Consider the following 20,991-nt stretch of genomic DNA (forward strand, 5'->3'; position numbering starts at 1 on the left):
TATTGAAGTATAGTTGATTTACAGTGTTGTATTAATTTCTGCTGTACTGCAAAGTCATTCAGATATGTACATATTCTTTTTTTAATATTCTTTTCCATTATGGTTTATCATAGGATATTGAACATAGTTCCCTGTGCTGTACAGTAGGACCTTGTTGTTTATCCATTTTATACACGAAAGCTTACATCCCCTAACCGTAACCTCCCTCTCTAGTCCTCTCCCATCCCCCTCCCCCTTTGGTTCAATTTTTTAAATGTTCTTAGTTCACTCATTTCTGAGGAAGTGAAAACCTCTCTGTAGTTCAATTCTTGCCTCCACACTGCCTTCTTCACCCTTGACCTACCTCTCTTTTATTCTTCTCTCCTGTGCTCCTAATCTTCCCCCTCCCTATCAAATATACAATGGAGAGAGGGCGTAAAGTCAGGGCTTGATCATTTTCAGTCTCATCACCAGTCCTGACTTAAATGCTCTTGAAGTTTTTCCTGGTAAAATCGAGTAGCTGTCCATATTAATTAAACTGCTGAATCAATATCCCTGAAAATGTAATGGCTGAAATAAAACACAAGTAGATTTATCTCTCCAGAAACCATCTGAGAGGGAAGGGCGATGGTGGGGAGGCTCTGCTCCACTCAGTCATGCAGAAACCCAGCGCAGAGTGAGGCTAGTACTGACACCTTCAACAGCTGGCTCCTAAGGTCCATCCAGTCATCACTATTTCAGCCTGCTGGAGAGTAAAAAACAAAAAAAGCTGTAGAAGTGAGCGTGCAAGTTTTCAAGGAAAGCCTTGAATGGCATCTATCACTTTTGCTTACACTTCACTGGAGAGCGCTTAGTATTATGGCCACACTAGCTGCAGAGGAAGCAGGAAAATACAGTCTATGGATGGGCAGCTTTATCCCAGTTATGACATTATCTTACTGCAGAAGCAATGGAGTATAGATTTGGGTGGACAACTTGTAATCTCCACCACACCCTCTAAGCCCTTTTTTGGTCTTAATAAGAACATGAAGGGAACATGCAAGTACAAGAATCATTGTACTGGCTCCTTTGCAGAGAAACTGTTCCTATGGCTTCTATTAGTCATCTGTAATGGGAATGTATTTGCTTGATCTCATGAATTAGCATATACTCCTATTTCATAGATGAGTTATGAGAGTAAAATGGGAAAATATGTCTGAAAGCTGTTTGGAAAAGCTAAAGGTATAGTCCTACAGTGTTAGAGATTAAATTTTTCCTTCATTGGAATATTACTCAGCCATAAAAAAGAATGAAATAACACCATTCGCAGCAACAAGGATGGACCTAGAGATGATCATACTAAGTGATGGAAGTCAGACAGTGAAAGACAAATACCACATGATATCACTTATATGTGGCATCTAAAATATGAGACAAGTGAACTTATCTATGAAACAGAAACAGATTCACAGATATAGGGAACACACTTGTGGTTGTCAACGTGGGGATGGGTGGGAGGGATGGACTGGGAGTTTGGGATTAACAGATATATAGGTTCAATTTTAAGAAATAGAACCTATATGTAAAATAGGTAAACAACAGGACCTACTGTGTAGCACAGGGAACTATATTCAATATCTTGTAATAATGTATAATGGAAAAGGATCTGCAAAAGAATATATATATGTATGTATGTATAATGGGATCACTTTGCTGTACACCTGAAACATTGTAAATCAACTACACTTCAGTTTAAAATACATATATTATTCCTGCATTGTTGAAATCACAGTTTGAACCTATGAAGCCAGTGCCCAACATTTCCATAGTCAAATAAAGTATGATAACTAAGAGGTAAACTCAAAAAGCAATCAACCTTCAGAGTCCAAACAGAAAGTATATAAGTAAGGGTAGACTATATATCGTAGTTAAGCTAGCACCCTTTTGTTAACAATGGGTCCAAAACATAAAGGCAGATTTAGCAATATAGATGGCAAATTTTATTCGATCATTCAGGATCACAGCTCAATGAACATCAAAACTGACTACCCTTCCAGTAGCAACACTGAAGTTTGGAGGATCAATGAAGTTTGAAGGCAAAATATAGAATGGAAGCCTAGAGAATGTTAAGACCCTCAGTGAATGAACACTGGATAGAGAGTGTTCAGAAGAAGACTCAAGTTTTGTCCAGGGAGTACAGACAAATCAAAATAGGAGGATAAATAAGAGACAGAGCAGGCCCCTTCTGTGGGATCACACAAAAATGCAAATCATGGCAGAATATAACATACTAGTTAGACCCAGTTTTTTAAGAACTTTAAAATAAGGATAGAGAACTCCATGCCCAATCCCACACAACCACCTGGATCAATACTCTGATATGTCATGAAAAGAGACCAGCTAAGGTTAGGTAATGGAGGTGCCCTGACCCATTGACTTTGTTATGGCCTTAGAGAGTCAACGTTTTGCCATTAAATGTCAGATCAATTCCCAATGATTTAAACATTACCCAGAAGTCTCTAGTTTCCTGGAATCTTTAATTTAAAAAATGCAAACTTCAAACAGTACCATTTTCAAGAGTCTAAGGAATTATTTACTACATTAGCTTAATCCATCTCACTCACTCTTTAACAGTCTTGTCTCAACTGCTTTCTACAATTTATAAAGCACTGCCTGCATTTTAAAAAAATCTATACTATTATTTTTAATATGTTTATATCTATCTTTTCATGTTCAATAAATAAATTTTCTCTCTGGGATTCTTATAAACAGCTTACCACAGACTGTCCCTTTTCTCATACAGCCCTTACCAGAATTACACTGCAATTACATATGAAAAGGTTTTTCTCCCTTTAGGTCAAGGACGGCCCATGTTTAATTAATCTTTTATCCACATGATGCCTTGCATATGTAGGTATTCGATACATAAATTAGTACAGTTTTAGCCCAACTCCACTTCCCTCAACTCAAGGCTGTAGTAGGGAGGTAAAAGGAAGGCCCATCCATATGGCTACTATAAATTTGTAGGGGAAGCTCTTAATTTTCCTCTCAGGAGTAAAGTGGACCAGTTTCTCTGGTTCTTCACAAGGAGAATCAAATTTGGTTTTCAATACTACATAAAATGTCAGAAGTCCTCTAGGGGAGTTCCCTCTGTCTAGCAGTCCTGGATGAACAGGCATTTAGCAGTGATAATTCCAAACTTGCTCTTTTATATCTAAGGGATTACCAAAAGATTCCTGTGTCCAGAGACTGACATATCTTCTTGATGGGCATGACCCATGTTATTTGAATGACCGATTGAATGAATAAATGAGCCAAAACTTGCCTTCCCTAGATATCAACAAATCTCCAACTGGCGTCTGGCTGCCTGATGGTGTCACTTGCGTCAGGTGTGACAAGCTGTAATCTAAAATAACACCTAATTTAGATCCTCGTGCACTTTCTGAACTGCTGGGGCAAAGAAGGGAGAAGATTACAGCTCCTTGAACTCCCAGACTCCCCCTTGCCTTGTACCTGCTGTACAATTATTGCTGCCTTGCCTGCCAAAATTCCATTAAGGGCTCTGGAGCTCCTGGCACTTGCATGGATACTCTACTAAATTTAATCACCATAGATGACTTATGCTTGCCAGCTGGGTGCCTCAGACCAAAGGAATAATATCAGACAAATATATGGAGATCTAGTTTATCTAAATGTATACAGGAAGAAAACCGAGAGGAGGGGCTTTTTGGCTGGTGGGAGACCACTTGTACACCATGTGAACTTTAAACTTGCTCATTTTTGCTTTTTTTTTTAAGGGTAAAAAGTTCAATGAAAACTTTTTTTTTTTTTAAGTTTTATCATCAGTTCAAATAATCATGCCAAGAGAGGTCATATTGCCAGAGACAATAGACAGCTGTAGAGAATCCATCAGCCTTTGGCTGCCTCCAGATGCAAGGTCTTGGCTTGTCAGCTGAGTTGGGGTTGTGGGATGTAATGAGAGGCAGCAAAGGCTATTTGGTGCCCACTGCCATCCCATTAACCTTGGATGTGGCCGGGGCAACTCAGAAATGGGGTGTGGGACTTGGCTACCCTTCACAGCACTCAGACTCTCCTACCTGCAAGGGGGGATTCTTGGGCCTGACTTTAAAAAGAGTCCTCAGGGCAGATAATTCACATACTGACTCATTTGGCACTGGTTCTCTGGGTTGTGCTTGACTCTGTTCTTCTTCCATTGCCTTAAGGTACAGATACTTTACAAAAAGAAAAATAAGTAAATTAAAAAAAAAAAAAAAAACATCATCGTCATCACCCTGAACTGAGCCACCAGTGATTTGCTTTAGCCCATCACTGAGAATAGTGGCATAAACCTTTTCTTTTTAATTTCACAAGTACTACATTTCTTATTTGCATTGTGATGTTTTCCATTGTAAGTAGAGGTAGCTGGCAGACCAAACCCAGTCCTTTATTTATTTCCTCTCTAGATGTTGACAAAAGTGTCAATGAAGCATTATGACTTGTTTCATGATGACAGTCCTGCTCTGCTTAGTGACCTATGACCTCCCTCCTCAGGAGATCTTGAGGTTAACATGACGGCACACTGGACATCTATACAGGAAGGAATGTATTCAAGACCGGAAAACGTGGGAGGAATTTAGTCAATGAATGGGCCTTACTTAGCAGAGAAAACAGTTGGGTAATTTTGCCCACCAAAACCCCCGATGAACAGTTATTTGCAGCCCACTGGTCTGTAACGTCAATCACCTGATCAGACATATTCACATTAGTGCAGTCTCTTGCTCAAATAGTAATCACCTGCCTTGGCTGGCCTTGTAGGAGGGAGAAGGAAGAGAGGAGGTTGTAAAGCAGAAGTAAATTAGTGTAAAGCAGCTGAGAGTGGTGGAGGAGCTGGTAAACATCTGTGACGGGATAGGAGTCAATTACAGCTGTTGACACTCGGTCCAGGCAGCGACCCCAGGCCCTCTGCTACCAGGCCGAGTAGACAGGCCTCCCTCCAGCCAGCCATGAGGACCTCCTTTTCCCACAGCTGTCTCTGCAGGAGGGTCTTGGGCAGGACCCTACAGTCACATCTCCCTCATTTCTTGGGACCAGTAAATGAGAAAATCATTGCTCACCCCACTCCAGACTTGCCTCATCTCAGAGCTCAGTATCCACTCCATGCTTTGCAGCCACGCTGGGAGGATCTCTTTAATAGAAGAAAAGAAGGACAGAATGTTGGAAGGGAGCTCTCCTTGACAGATGGGAATGAGCACAGTGTGAGTAACTAACTGAAGGCAATAAAGGTGTTATAGCAAATAGCAGTAGGCAAGAGCGGGCCCCGGGCTGACTGGCTCTGCTACACGCTGCGTGCTGTACAGGCGCCAGTGAGAGTCGCCTATCTCAGCTTCGGTGTTAAGAGCATGTGGCTCCCACAGATTCACCACGTCGTCCTCGGCTTTCTCAGTAGCACAAGCATTGACTGGGTCCCCATCCAACCAAGGGGTCTACCATCTCTTTGTTACCCTCCTTTCTAATGCCTGTTCTCCTGGTCATCCCTCCTTTCTTTGTCCTGGTTCTTTTGTTCTTCTTTTCCCTGTTCCTTATGTCTCATTACATGATAGTTCCCCCTTTCCTTTGGGATTTTTGTCTTTTCTTAAAGCAAGGAGTGCCTCCTCATCAGTGTCAAGCCCAGCGTCATGTAACCAGTTACCCTAAAATCACAGCCGTCTAGCCCTACCCTCTCTGTTAAGAAAACCCAGTTTTTGCTGAGAATTGTATATCTATACAGTGTTTATACACGAACCGTAGCAGGAATTCTTAAGGCAAGGATACCATTGAACCAAAAAATGTCATAACACAAAGGAGTCTCAGATGCTTATTATCTCCTCCCAACTACATTTCATTTGACAACCAAGCAAATCATGACTTGGGAAAGTTAAATGAGTTCCTAAGGCTTACACAAACCAGTAGAGTGAAGGACCCAGGCCTCTTGACTCCCTAATCAGTGATTTGTTTTTCTACTTTATTCATTTTAACGTCGAAATAAAAGGCACAGATTCTCTAGACCCCTACGCTACCTAGGAGAACATTTCTTACCCCCCAATCATGCTTGAATCCCTCTACTACAGAAATAAATACAGCTAATGAATCAGGGATGCTCTTTTGTGCTCCTGTTGTGTCTGACCTTAAGGAAGTCACTTGCCTCCCTGGTTCTCTATTGTCTTTCACAGCTGAGGAGCCTGGACAGATCATCTAGGGTTGCTTCTAGTTCCAAAATTCAATGACCCTTTAAGCTTAACTTCTTTCACCAGAATAGCTGTCATTTCTAGGTAAATGGTGTTCTCAGTGCTTTCTGCTAAAAGAGGTTAAGTAAATAAAAAGGAAAGATCAGGCTCTGCTCTTGGCCTAAATTATAACTTCAAGACCAAGGATGAAAGAAGTTAATAGCAATAAGAAAGCTTCCAGAGTCTACCATTTACAATTTAAATCCTTTACTTGGGAGGTTAAAAGTTCAAAGTTGAGTCATAGTCTGAGGTGGCTCTGCTCTTTCTTTTTAATTATCTGAGGTCAGGAAGTTAATAATACCAGAAATCCCCAGTGGAGACCTCTTGTGCACTGTGTGAACTTTAAACTTGCTCATTTTTTTTTAAGGGTAAAAAGTTCAGTAAAAACACAGTGGACTTTTCCTCTTAGCCTCCACCCATTCATCCCCCAAGGTCAAAAGTTGAACTGTAAAACAGAAACCCTTGTTCTCTGATCCACATTTAAACAGATCACTTATTAAAGGGTAAACATTCTAAATGCAAGCCAATGTCCAAAGTGAATCTGTTCAATAAAAATAAAAATATTGTAATAAAATGAGGCTTTGATCTTCATCACTTGCCTTGGAGTTGAACATCTGAATTTATTTTATTTTTTGAATCTCAAAGAAAGAGCAGTCACAAAAGCTCTTTCCTAACCTATCTCTGCCCTGAGATTGGCATATCTGGAAAAGATAAACCTAAGACATTTTTAAAATAATTGTGTTTACAGTCTTATCTTAAGGCAATTTCTACAACTAATTCTATACCATTTATGTTTGTTTGTTTGTTTGTTTTGTTCAAACAGGAATTCAAGTGTAGTTTAAATCTGAAAGATTTAAAGGACTGAGGAATTAAAAGGTGTTTGCTGAAAATGATGGGGGATGTGGAAAGAATAAAGATATGGATGAATCAACCCAATGAACCTCATGGGAATTAGGAATGGACTATATTTGAAATCTTCGAAATGTTAAAGCTCAAACATGAAGCCAAGAGGACAGCTGTAAAACTCTAAATATGTACAGCCGACCCTCCATATTCGAGGGCTCCACATCTTCAGATTCAACCAACGGCAAATCAAAAATATTCAGGAAAAAAAATTCCACAATGTCCCACACATGTCAAGGGATGACTATATTTACTTCATAAAGATAAGACTAGCTTTCTTAAAGTAGCCATGGCACATTTAAGAAGTATGGAAGAGCCAACTAAATATTAACCCAATCCAACCAGCTTGCTTAGAAAAACTCCCTAAACCAACATCATATTAAGCTGCTATTTCATGAAACCCCTAAGTGTCCTTTTCTAATAAAGTAAATGATATATGTGTCCATTTTTTTCATTGCATGCCCTTTGGGAACTCTTTGTTAAAAAAAAAACAAAACAAACAAAAAAAACAAATCTGTGAAAGCACCTTTGTCACAATTTATCCAAATGAGAATAATACCACCTGCTTGTCTACCTTAATAATTTTTGTACAGTCTAATGAGAAAATCACAGAAAACAGTGAGAACCTTGAAATAAAGATATATAATGAACACATTCATAATAAATACCTTTCACTGATGTTTGTTTTGACAAATGTCAGTTAAGTTCTTGGACTTTCTGATTAATTTTAATACAAATTAAAACTAGAAGATACAGCTCCAAAGAAGTTGTGACCTAGGCCCATTTACACTGTAATTTTCACAGTATCCTCTGGGACTCCTGGATGCAGCTGGATGACCCAGACCCAGGAATAACAAGCCAGGAAGGAAGTGGGGAGAGCACATGAGACTACTTCCTCTTGTAAGGAAGGACTCCCCTCTCAACAGCTGTGAGGAAGGGTGGAAATTCCTTATGAGTCAAAGTGTGACTTCAAAGTAAAGGATGAAATTTGAGAGACGTGATCATATCGATTAGGATGTTGACCAAAAGGAAGTCACTGAATTTAGAAGAATGGACAGGGAAAATCAGGTATTAAATCAGAAGGTGAAGGGAATCTGGACACTGCTCACTTTGGCTGGTGTTACATTCATGAGAATAAATTCTGGTTTCAATTCATCTTGTGAATATATTCTCATGAATATTTATGTTTCTTCTTTTTTATTTTTAAGTCACCACATTGTATTTGAGCTAGTTGTTTTCAGCCTTCTGTCTGACTGAATTCTGTATTTTTTTTTTCCTGCAAACCACTTCATTTTATAAGAGGCTATTATAGGGTAAGACCATGTTGTGTTATGGGCATACTTATCCTAAATGTTCTCATAGGATAGAAATAGGACTGAATCCATATAACATCAACGATACAGAACACTGTGAGGCGTGTATTACAGGTGGTATGAACAAAGTGCCACGTCTTTGCCACGTTTTTTCATGCCCCCTTGCCTTACACATTCTGATCCCTGTTCCTGGAATAATCCACTAGTCCTTGATCCATGGGACCCTGTACTCTGCCTCAGTACTGTTCTTCCTTCACACCTCACCTCACTCTCTCTCTCTGAATGCAAGTGTCCCTTCCATAGCAATCTGTGCAAGCAGTGACATCAGAGTAATTGTCTTACTATATTGTAATGTGTAGTTAATTTTGCAGCCTCCAGCAATAACTTACAATCAGATTGAGAGAGAGAACTCCCATGCAATTCCTTGGAAGGTCCTTCTTCCAAAATACTGAATGAAACCTGATAGGAACAGGATTCAGTGTATACCTTAATGGATGGCAAAGATAAGCTGAGACTCAACAGGGTCTATGACAGACTGAATTCACACAGTCCTGCCAGGTTTCTGAAACACCATGAGCACAGCAGTTCTCAACTTTGGCTGTGCTTTGATATCACCTGGGAACTTCAAAATATCCTTGATTGGGCTTCCCTGGTGGCGCAGTGGTTGAGAATCCCCCTTCCAATGCAGGGGACACGGGTTCGTGCCCCAGTCCGGGAAGATCCTACATGCCGCGGAGTGGCTGGGCCCGTGAGCCATGGCCGCTGGGCCTGCGCGTCCGGAGCCTGTGCTCCGCAACGGGAGAGGCCACAACAGTGAGAGGCCCACGTACCACACACACACACACACACACACAAATATATATATATATATATATCCTTGATGTCAGGGTCCCAGCCCTAGAAATTTTGAATTAATTGAACTGAGGTAGAGCAGGATCATTAGGGTATTAAAATGCCCCTGGGTGATACCTGTGACAATGAGAAATGAAGAATGAGGGGCACTGCACAGGAAGATGCTATGAAATGCATCCAGAAATCACCAGTGCCATTGAGAGTCACAAATGGACTGTCAATTTACATATACTTTATTTTCACAATTCTCTTGAAGAATAAGTCACTCTCCCATCTAAACTGATTTAGCAATTCTCTATTATCCTTAGGATAAAATCAAACATCTTGGCCAGCCAACGTATTACACTAGCCTCTCCACAAAATGGTCCCAACTTTTTCTTCTTCCTTAGTAGTATCGTTTGTGCTTGAGTCATGCAAAACTGCTTGCTATTCCCTGAATGTGCCACACAAACCCTTCTTATATCTTCCCATGTGTCTGCTCTTAGGAATACCTTTCCTCTTGTTCCTCCAGGTAATTCATATTCATACTTCAAGACCCAGATCAGGCTAGCCCTTCTCTGAATTCCTTTACTAATGCTGCTGGTTTTATAAAGTGCTTCTGTTCTGCGATGAACACACTGAATTCACTGCTCAGTCATAGCAGTTAGTGCATTGGCTGAAACCAGCTCTCTATCAGCCACTGATGTATTGTTTTAGATTCCCAAGAGCAGAAAGTGTGTCATTTTTCTGGACCCACTTTCCCCTGTATCCAGCATAGTGTTTGACACATGGTAAGTGCTATGTGAATGGCTGTTGAATAAATGGAGAGAAGGATAGACAGATTGACAATAGAAAGATGATCATATAAATAACTCCTTTATCTATTTAACATCTAGAATGACTCTCATGATGCTTATCATTGATGAGAGAGAATAATAACTTCCTGTTAGATTTATTTCATATTCATCTTCCAGAGGTTGGAGACCCAGGAGCCTGAGCCAATTATAGAAATATGAGACTCCAGGCCAGGGCAAGTGGCCCCAGAAAAAAGGGTTACAGTCATGGTTTCCTTGGTTATGTTAGGATTTTCTAGATTAAAAAATAGAAGCAAAACATTGAGTCATGTAGCACTTCAAAATTGTGACATTTCTAGATGGTTGCGCAGTCCCAAGCCATGTCACTTTCCATTTGTTCTTTCCTCCCCTCACATTGGCCTTGGCTGCTTCTTCATAGAATCACAATTAGTATAAATGAATTTGCTCCTCCTCTCCCAACTTGGGTTCCAGCTGAAACTAAATTATGAGTTCATAGCTTCTTAAAGCTAAAAGAAATTTTAGGGATCATCTCATGCAACTCCTCCATTTTGCAGACCTAGAAGCACTTGGGGGAGGTTCAGGGAATGCACAGTCTATGGCAATTACCAGTGTAGCTGGGTGGTTCTGAGCCTCATCAGCATAGGAAGGCCAATGAGATCACATCAACTGAAACATCCAAATCACTTAGGAACTTGGGTTCCCTCTTAAGATCTTCTCTATTTCCACAAAGCCCCAGGGAGAGAGCCTATGTATGCTCAGAAACAAGCCACTTGATGTTCTTTGTCCCTGACCCTTTCCCTAAGGCCTGTTGCTCACTGGTTCCCTGCTCTGGGTCCCCCCTCTGAGCATAGCCCTCCCTGTGTACTACTGTCTTCTGTAGAAGTGCTCCCAGGCTGCTCCACAGTAGTCTCTTTTTTTGGGTGGGGGGACTGGTTGATGGAGTGAGAGGAAGGGTGGGGGTAGGGAAAGGAAGGGTGTGAAAAAACATAAGAATAAACTCTCCCCCAGCTTTTGAGCTGCACATTGTTATTGGTGAGCGAGACCACTACAATCCAGTGCTCTAGAATTTGGCTCTAAAATCATATCTGGATTCCAAACTTGTCCCTGCCACTTGCTATCTCTTTGACCTTCAGCAAGATATGAAACCTTTCTGAACCTTTTTTTCCTTCTTTATTATAGTGGAAATGATAATTCCTTCCTCATAAGATTGTTGGGAGAAGTCAATGAAATACTGTCTTAATATATCAGGTGCTTAGCATAGTGCTAGAAGTTGGTAAGCACTCATCAAATGGTATAGACATTATTACTTTCAACTTCATCATTCTTATCACTGTCACTTTAGTTACTCATTGAAATAGCTTCCTTGGCCCCTAACCCTGATTTCAGTTGGGTCTTAATGGCAGTCCCTCAGGCCAGCTGGGGGCAAGCAATGTCTCCCCAACCTCTTCTTTTCTCCCTCACTGCCTTTCCCGCACCTGTACTCCACACTCATTTTTCCTCCTTTTCTCCACCCCAAGCAGTTTGGTTATCAGTTGGTACAAAGAGTTCCTCACATAGCCAAATTTTCATCCTGTTAGAGTATCAGCTAGGACATCTCCATTGTTGTACTATCAAAGTCAGCCTATACTTCTGAAATAATGGAAGTCTTTATTAAATTCCAGTTTTCAATATAGGGGGAAAATATATTTATATATATGTTTTGGTGTTCAATTTCCTCCAAAGAAGCTCTTCCCTTCTACAGAAATAGAGTTCTACCTTGACACGTGGTTTCCCGGAGAGAGTGTCTCTCACCTTTAATCATGCCGGTGTGAACAATACCCTGGCAGTGAGCAGAGCAAGAAGATGGAAAAAACCCGAGGCCCTGGGTAACTTTGTGCTTATCCACCCAGTTACTCTGATACGTCTGGACTGTTTGGGCCACAGTATTTAGACATCTCTGCTCTCCTTAGAGCCTGACATACCAAGTAGTGTAGTTTCTAAACATGGCAAGAAGAACATCTACTCCCATGATGTTTAGACTTCAATGCAAGCCTAAAATACAATGTTTAGTTAAAATATTAATACTGGTTATATTCTCACAAAGACGTTGCGGAAGCAAACATCTTCCCATTCCCAATATAGAAGCTTTCAAAATTTGGTATTGCAAAAGATTTCAAGATCTCTGACCCAGACAAGAATTAAACATTCATGGTCACCCTCTTGTTATTAACTGAAAAAAGAGACACAGATCAAAGCAGGGAAACTTTGTGTTTTATACAAATAATTTGTATAAGCAATAATTCAAGTCACCTTTGAATTGCAAATAGATATGGACTAATTCACCCTTCAAGCAAATTAGGGGTTTTTTGATCAAACAAGGAAGACTTATATTGAAATAATTGGAGAGATTGCCCCAAATGCTGTTAGTCTTATAGTCCTAATCACAGGGAAAAGATTTTACTAGCTCAGGCTTAGGGTAAGACTGGGCAGCTCAGCTTAGTTCAGACATCTAAATCAGTTGTGGGATTAGCCTAGACTGTACCCAGACTGACAGCCTTGATTTATATATTTTTTATTATATATTTTTATATTACATGCTTGATTATATATATTTGACTGAATTTATATAATTTATGAATCAGAGTTCATGGATTATTCTCACAATGACTGGCCCATCAGAGAACAAGTTTTAGCACTAAAATGAATTCATTTGAGGCAGCTACAGACTCTCAAAGCTCTCCTCCCTCACTCACCCCACCCTGGAATGAGCTCAGCCTTCAAGACTGAGGATACCAGCTGAATCTGATAAGGAGTGAATATCCAAATTGTATAAACAAATCACACAACTCAATATCAAAAAAACAAACAATTTGATTAAAAAATGGGCAGAGGACCTAGATAGACATTTCTCCAAAGAAGACATACAGATAGATAGTTAACAGACACACGAAAAGATGCTCAACATCACTAATCATCGGGCAAATGCAAATCACAGCCACAATGAGATATCTATCACCTTACCCTTGTCAGAATGGCTGTTATCAAAAGGACAAGTAACAAGTGTTGGGGAGGATGTAGGGAAAAGGGAACACTTGTGCACCGTTGGTGGAAATGTAAATTGGTGCAGCATCTATGGAAAACAGTATGGAGATTCCTCAAAGATTTTTACATTAGAACTACCATACAATCCCACAATTTCACTACTGGGTATTTAGCCAGAGAAAACAAAATCACTAATTCCAAAAGATATATGCACCCCTTTGTTCACTGCAGCATTATTTACAATAACAAAGATGTGGAAGCAACCTAAATGATGTCCATTGATAGATAAGTGGATAAAGAAGTGGTGATACACACACACACACACACACACACACACACACACACACACACACAAACTAGAATATTACTCAGACATAAAAAAGAACAAAATTGTGCCATTTGCAACAACATCGATAGACCTGGAGGATGTTACGCTAAGTGAAACAGGTCTGACAGAGAAAGACAAATACCATATGGTCACACTTATATGTGGAATCTGAAAAACAAAACAACCAAATAAACAAAACAAAACAGAAACAGACTTACAGATACAGAAAGCAAACTGGTGGTTTCCAGAGGGGAGAGGGGTGGGTGGTTGGGTGAGATAGGTGAAAGGGATTAAGAGATACAAGCTTCCAATTATAAAATAAATAACTCACAAGAATGTAATATGCAGCATAAGGAATATGTCAGTAATACTGTAATAATTTTGTATAGTGACAGATGGTTACTGGATGTGTCATGGTGATCATTTTGCAAAGTATTTGATTGTCAGATCGCTATGCTGTACACTTGAAACTAACATAATATTGTACCTCAACTATACTTTAATTTTAAAAAAAGAAAAGACTGAAGACACTAGGCTCCATGTGACCAGAGATCCCATGCCAGGGGAGAGTAAGTTAAAAATAGACACAGGTAGCTATGTATGTCTCCTTTTTGTGAGCTTCCAGGCCTCCAAGGGGCAAAATTGCTGATTTGATTCCAAAATGTTGTATTTATCTTATCAGAAAGAACTACTAAGCAGAATGATTTGCCCTAGAGAATATATGGTCACCATGGAGTGGAGAAGAGACATATCATCCAAATAATTATTTAAGCCTATATCTTTTGACTCAATATATTAATGATGAAATTATTAGAAAAACTAGTAAGTTTTTATGGTTTTTTTATGGTACTTATCAGTACCATAAATAATGACTTTTCCATGCATTATTTTTGTCTTCATTTCTTTTAAGTTTAAATGTTTCTCCCCAATTTTCTTAGATCATACCCTTTGTTTGATAACATTGTGAGAGGTATCTGATTTCTTATTCACAGTTGTATAAAGTTTCTTTCCTTTCTCACCATGACATTGCACTATCCTTTATCTGGACATCAGTTCTGTGACAGGTGGTATTTGATATTGCGACTAATCTAACATCCACTGAGTCAAGGGTAATAACACAGTCCTAACAGTTGTTACACGCTTATAATGTGTCAGGCACCTTCTAGGGTTCTTATGTTTATTAACTCATAATATGCAATGTATATACATATACATACAAGGTTGTTTCTCACAACAACCTTGAGAAATAGATAATTTTATTATTCCCATTCTACAAATAAGAAACCTGAAGTTAAACAATTCAGCCTGCAGCATGCCACTAAGAAGAAGAGGGCCAAATCCAAAACCAGATAATCTAGCCTTGTGATGCAAAATCTAACAGTGGTGCTATTTACGTTTAATCAAGACTATTTGGAAAGAAGTAGTAAAAGTACACGAGTTAAAAAGTTATAGAATCATAGAATCTGAGGACCAAAGAGAGCTCGAACATTCTTTAAGTTCTTCTTGCCCAAAATATCAATCCAAGAATTTAACTGTTTGTTCATTAAAAACAGACACCCAGGAGAAAAGACCTGAATATATCAGAGAAAATAGCCCAAACAGATGTCTGAACAGAACCACTTCCAAAAGAAGCAGGTTAAGGCATTGGTGAATAAAAGGCAAACTTCTGAAGCAGAAATCCAGCTTGGCCAGATATCAGATTCACTAGCATATAATCCGCTGCATATGATGTTGTAGGTGTTCAGGAGGGGAATGATAATGTTCAAGGAACACAAGCGCAAAGAGGGTTTTTGTTTGCTTCTTTGGCAGCACTGAACTCTAGGAAATGATGGGGAAATTCAAATTTCTGAGAACGCTTTTCACAAGAGAGACAGAGATTAGAGTTTCCAATGAAGAAGGCATGCTGCAATCGAAGAAAGCAAAGTGCAATAAAACTCTCAGGCCAGATGGCATTTATCTGAGTGTTCTGAAGGAAATAACATGTGAAACAGCAGAGATGGATGAGGGCACATACTATGTTTGTAAAAATAACAACTGTTCTTGAAGTTTGTCCAGTTTCTAACACAGAGTCTATATTTTTTTAAAAAGGAACCAAGAGAGATTCCAGGAATTCAGTCAAGTGAACTTTGTCTTCATGTTAGGATACTGTTTGGGGAAAAAAAAAAAAAAATCTGAGGACTATGCCAAATAAAATCTGGGCACTGAAATTTGATCCGCTCCCATCAACTCTACAGTAATGGGGGTTTCCACTTCTCCAACCTTGAAACTGATAATGACTAGTTAGAGCAACATCATGTATTTGCCTTTCAGAAGGTTTGAGAATGAAGAAAGAGAGGCTTGCTTGGATTTAAAACTAGCTAAAGAAATTAGAATCATTCATAGGGTTTATGTCAAAGAATAGAGACGAGCATGCCTGGAATCTGATGTTGGGATGAAACTACAGTTTCACATTCATTATTTTTTAAATAATTAGGAGGTCTGAGTGAACCATAAGCAATTGACTCTCATGTGACTGACACTGTGTGGGGCAAGCAGTGCAAAAAGAAATGGTGATCACGTGATTGTACAGTCACCATCACTAACATTTATTGAGTGCTCACTACACTGGCAGGCGCACTGCTTAGCGTTTGAGATCCATTATCTCGGTTATTCTTAGTCTGTGAGCGACAGCATAACCTACTTCAGAAACATCTGCTATTCAGAAAGAAAAATGTCCTAAGGGGTCAGACAGGATATCAGCCACGGTCAGAGTTCAGATGAGCTCCAAACAAAGCTCATCCAAAATGTTCTAAACAAAACGTGGTCTCCATTTAGAACTGAGTGACGCCAAGAGAGTTGTAAAGGAAGCCAAGGATGGAATCTGTTCTCTGCCCCTCAATCCCTGGGACCAGCCGGGAGCTCTTATCTTCTAAACCTCCAGATAGTCAGGATGACATTGATTCTAAACTCCATCTGAATCACCAGCCCCGAGACTGGAAAGTTCTTACTGTTTTTTACATTTCCTGGTCCTTAAACCCACTTCCTCACCTAACATCTGGCCCTTGCTAATTATAACTCTTTGGTGTTTGTTTGTTTCCTGAGTACTCTGGTTCAGTCTCTTCCCGTGGCCTTCATCTCTGTTGCCCACCTGGGATTTCAGCCCCATGTGGATCTAAAGGCTTGTCTCAAGCTTTGTCTGAAACTTTCCCAGGCCTTTGTCCACAACCTCTGCCACCCGACTCAGTGCTGACAGACAGCACAATCTGGAGGCCATAAAGATTAGAGCTGTTGGATTAGTGACCCTTCCCAATTAAAATACTTAGCTCAGGGTTCTTCACACAATGCCCAAAGTACTTTCTGTTCAACAAAGGCTTGTTGACTGAATTTACAGCCTGTGCTGTAACATGAACTGCAGACCAAAGTCCAAATTACAACACGTGACCTCTATGTCAAGAAAGAGTGAAAAAATAAAACAACCTTGGACAGATGCCAGATGACGCTGGACCCATGAGAAACTCCAGAGAGAGAAAAATGCACTAAATAGAAATAGCAGTGCACACACCACAGCCTTGCTCTCTGATCCTTTGTGAACTATGATTGCTCCCCGTCACAAAATTATAAGCCTATTGAGAGTAGGGCACAATGAAGTGTCAAGTGCTGGGTGCCTACCTTCCTCATCACGCCTGTCATCGGGGAACTTGGCAGGAACTGAACTTACACGTTAACCTTGTAAGTGGCCAATCACTCACAATAGACTTGAGTACCAAAAAGCCACAACAAGCAAAGTGTAAGGCTTTGTCAACTTCACATCACATCTTGACAATTATTTGGAAAAGAATCTTTCTGCATTTTCATCTTATGTATAAATTATTCTATACAGTCTCTCTTTTTCATCACCCAAGTCTGGTTTTTTCCCAGTCAAAGCCTCTCTCTAGCTCTTCAAGGAGCTTACTTTTCCACTTGGTTTCTCTAAGCAACAGCTCTCCCTAATGCCTGGTGTGATGGTTAGTTTATGTGTCAACTTGGCTAGACTATAGTACCTAGTTATTCAAATCATAATCTAGGTGTTGCTGTGGAGGTATTTCATAGATGTGGGTTACCATCTATGATCAGTTGCTTTAAGTAAGAGAGACAGACCATCCTCAACAATGGGGGTGGGTCACATTCAATCAGTCAAAAGGCCTTAAGGGCAAAACTAAGTTCTCCCTGGGGAAGAAGAAATTCTGTCTCATGTTTGCAAGATCAGCTCCTGTCCAAGAGTTTCCAGCCTGCCAAACTGCCCCCTCCCTACAGATTTTGAATATACCATCCTCTAAAATCAGAAAAGCCAATTACTGAAATAAATCTCTTTATAGATAAAATCATATATATATAAAATCTTTTTACATATTATATATGTTTCTGTATATACATATATAAGTTCCCTCACTTCCCTCGCTTATAAATATCAGAGTTCCAGCAGCAAAAGTCATTTATCCTCAATATTTCACATGAATAGAGTTTAATGAAGGAACCATGAAATTGAAGTGTGAGCAGAGTTAAGGAAACAAAGAAGGGAAGGTTACACACCAGAGACTAGAGAGAGAGGGAAGCAGTTACCACCACAGGGCTGAACGGGCAAAGGGGAGGAAAGAGCTGGGTTCACAGCCCAGAGAAAGCCGAGCCTTGAGCGGAGCCTCCTCCCAGCCTCCCTGCCTCAGGGGAGGGTGCTGTATGAAGGGAGCAGGGAAGAAAGCTCTGACCTCTCTCTCCTCTTGCTCTCTAATCTCCTGTCCAGTGAGTCAGCCTGCAGGTGGTAGAACCCAAACAGAAGCCAGCCAGGAAGGGAGCCTGGGAGAAACTGTTAGTAGGAACCAAACTCTAAGGGCACAGACCAAACAAACAGGGGAGAATGCATCTTGGGTGGAGAGGGGGCCAAGCAGAAAATATCCATGATAGCCTGGTTCTCCTAAGACTCAAGCTACAAGTTCATACCAGTTTCCAGCTTTCATAAAAGACTCTTTGTAATTTAACTTATTACTTACTAATTTCCATATCCAATTAATCCCTATTTTTTCTTATTCAATCCTATCATTTTCCCTCATTCCAAGTCTTATTTTTTTATTATTCAGTTACATTCACAATATCCCAGAACTTAAGTGCTCTCCCTACAATATTTATCTCTTTTATCAAGCTCCCCCTGAACCCCCAACTCAATTTTAATCGATTAATAAAGATACACACATCCATTTACAGGGAAAGCATAGACAATGATATTTTATTAAAAAATCTATATATGTACAGTAGGCTTGGGGCTAAATATTTTATACCCATCAGATTATAATCTACCACAATTCGGAGAACATAAAGTATGTATTCCAAAATATGTGTTTAATGGGATAATTTTCTTTCCTGTATGTGTTCATCTCCATATGATTAAAAAAAGGAGACTTCTCATACCTCATTTATTATGGTGGAAGAGAGAAAAGGGCCTATGGTTATGTATAGGCAAGGCGCTAACTATAGAAGACACATATGGGTTATCTGTCCAGCCCTCTCAGGAGGGAATTGCCTGTCTTCCTCACCGCATTTATGAGGTTATCATAGACTGTTCGAGGGCAACAATGGATTGACCCAGTAGTAAACACTAGACTCAAGATGACATCATCATAATCCTTACCCCAGACCTCATCTTCCTAGTCAAAGCTTATAAATCCCAGCTGGGCACCTGATACAAATGGAAAATTGGAATACATCCTTGAGAATATTTATCTAGAACTGGTAGTCGTTCTTTGGGTTCCTGAACTATGATGTGTAAAACTAAGAGGCCAACTATCAGTAACCACATATTCAGTCATGTGGAACAGAAAAGTGGAGGCAATAAGAGAGAGAAAGAGAAAGAGAGAGAGAGTGAGAGAGAGAGGGGTAAATAAAGCATAACCCAGAAAATCAAAGAGACAAGAACCACACAGAGTCCTAATGGTGTTAGGTCTCTAAATCCAGTTCTGCCTCAAATCCAGGTGCATTTCTACCCTGGGTCTTCTAAAGTCCCCACTTTGCTTAAAATAGTTTTTAGTTGGGTTCTGTCACACTAAGCCAAAGAGTGCTGATAAAAACATTCCCACCATTTAAACTCATCGAATGGAAGGATGAGCTTCAAAGAGATCAATGGACTTGTCAGGAATATGTAGAAAAACTTCTGAAAGAAACATTCAAACCACACTTACTAATTTCTTGCCAATGATTCTGATGGACTAATCTTCTATTTCTACGATGTTGTCTTCAGGGGCAGGAAAACTTAAACCTATCTTTCCCATTGGGTTTTACACTAGGAACAACAATGAACCTTAAATGATTCTAAAGCATGGAATCCTAGGTGGAACAAGAGCACGATTATATTGAATGCTCATTTTCAAAGCTAAGTGAGTCATATTTCTCCTACAACACTCTGAAATAGAGTGAACACAGTACAAAACCCAAAAGAAAGTCAGTTACTGAAGTACAACATGATCAGCCCTATCACAAAACAACTAGTATGATTGTGTCAGATGTTCAGGGCCACTCTAGGGACAGAAAGGATCTTTATCAATCCTAGTTTCTATTTCTCATCTGAGTTTTCTACAGTCTCTAAAATATCAATATCTGCTCTGTTTAAAGGAAACATACATCTAGTAAATAAGAAAATACATGAATTAATAAAGGGTCTAACTCATCTGTTCCATTTTTAGCCCCCATAGGGGAAGGACCAAAGGACAAAGTACCTAGCACAATGGCCATTGTTGAGTAAAGCTTACAAATACATTACAGGCAGTACAAAATAACTAAGGTTCCTAAGAAGGGAAACTTCCTAGGAAGCCAATACTAGGAGCTTCATCATGTATAGAGTACTATAGTCTTGTGTTTAGGAAGTTGAGTTTTGGAGCTGGACTGCTTTGTTTCCAATCTCCAGTCTGCCATTTATTATCTATATGACCTTGGTCAAATCACTTATCTCTGTGCCTCAGTTTCTTAATCTGTAAAGCAGGAATAAAAACAAGGGTCCCACAAGTTGTAGTTGAGGATAGTAAATGAGTTCATAGATTTTACACACTTGGAAAAAAAACCTGTCAGATAGTATGCACTAAATAGATGTTAGCTCTTATTATTAAGAGGTCATGAATCACTTAGGTCTATACCTTGAGATAAAGCACACACACATACACACACAAACACACACACACACATACACATATCTGTTGGTTATTTAAATTAAAAAGAAAACATAAATTAACAGAGTAAATTTTCATTAAAGCAGCTAATGGCATAGTATAGATCAGCTGGGAGAATAAGTTTATTTCACACATTATTTCTAATATTGTTCCTCATAAAATAGTAGGACCTCATTAGATACTTATATTTAAAGGGAACATTAAAAATATATAATGTATAACTACACAGTTTGCTTAATGTTGCTTTTTAAAATTATTACTATTCAAGTGATTTTTAGTTTAAGGGGACTGTGTGAATGATTTTCTCAAGGAAATCAATAACCCTGTTTGTTCAGTCCCTTGAGATCACTGGGTCATAGCAACTACCAGTATTCAGACGTTTGGGAACTGTTC

The 20,991-nt window shown here is 39.5% G+C and overlaps 1 protein-coding gene across 2 annotated transcripts in view; it reads right to left on the reverse strand.

Annotated features, from left to right (window-relative positions):
* Positions 1 to 287: 287 nt before the first annotated feature.
* The window catches only part of NRIP1 (nuclear receptor interacting protein 1), a 159,850-nt gene continuing 139,146 nt past the window's right edge, over positions 288 to 20,991 (reverse strand). Inside the window, exons 4-5 of one of the 2 annotated variants that reach the window (XR_010840810.1) lie at positions 5,073 to 5,143; positions 288 to 721 (exon numbers count right to left, since the gene is read on the reverse strand). The gene's annotated coding sequence lies outside the window, so the exon portion shown is untranslated. The remainder of the gene's footprint in view (positions 722 to 5,072; positions 5,144 to 20,991) is intronic. The other variant, XR_010840812.1, reaches the window with a different exon arrangement.

The sequence above is a fragment of the Kogia breviceps genome, chromosome 5 (genome assembly GCF_026419965.1).
Source record: "Kogia breviceps isolate mKogBre1 chromosome 5, mKogBre1 haplotype 1, whole genome shotgun sequence".
NCBI classification, from domain to species: Eukaryota; Metazoa; Chordata; class Mammalia; order Artiodactyla; family Physeteridae; genus Kogia; species Kogia breviceps.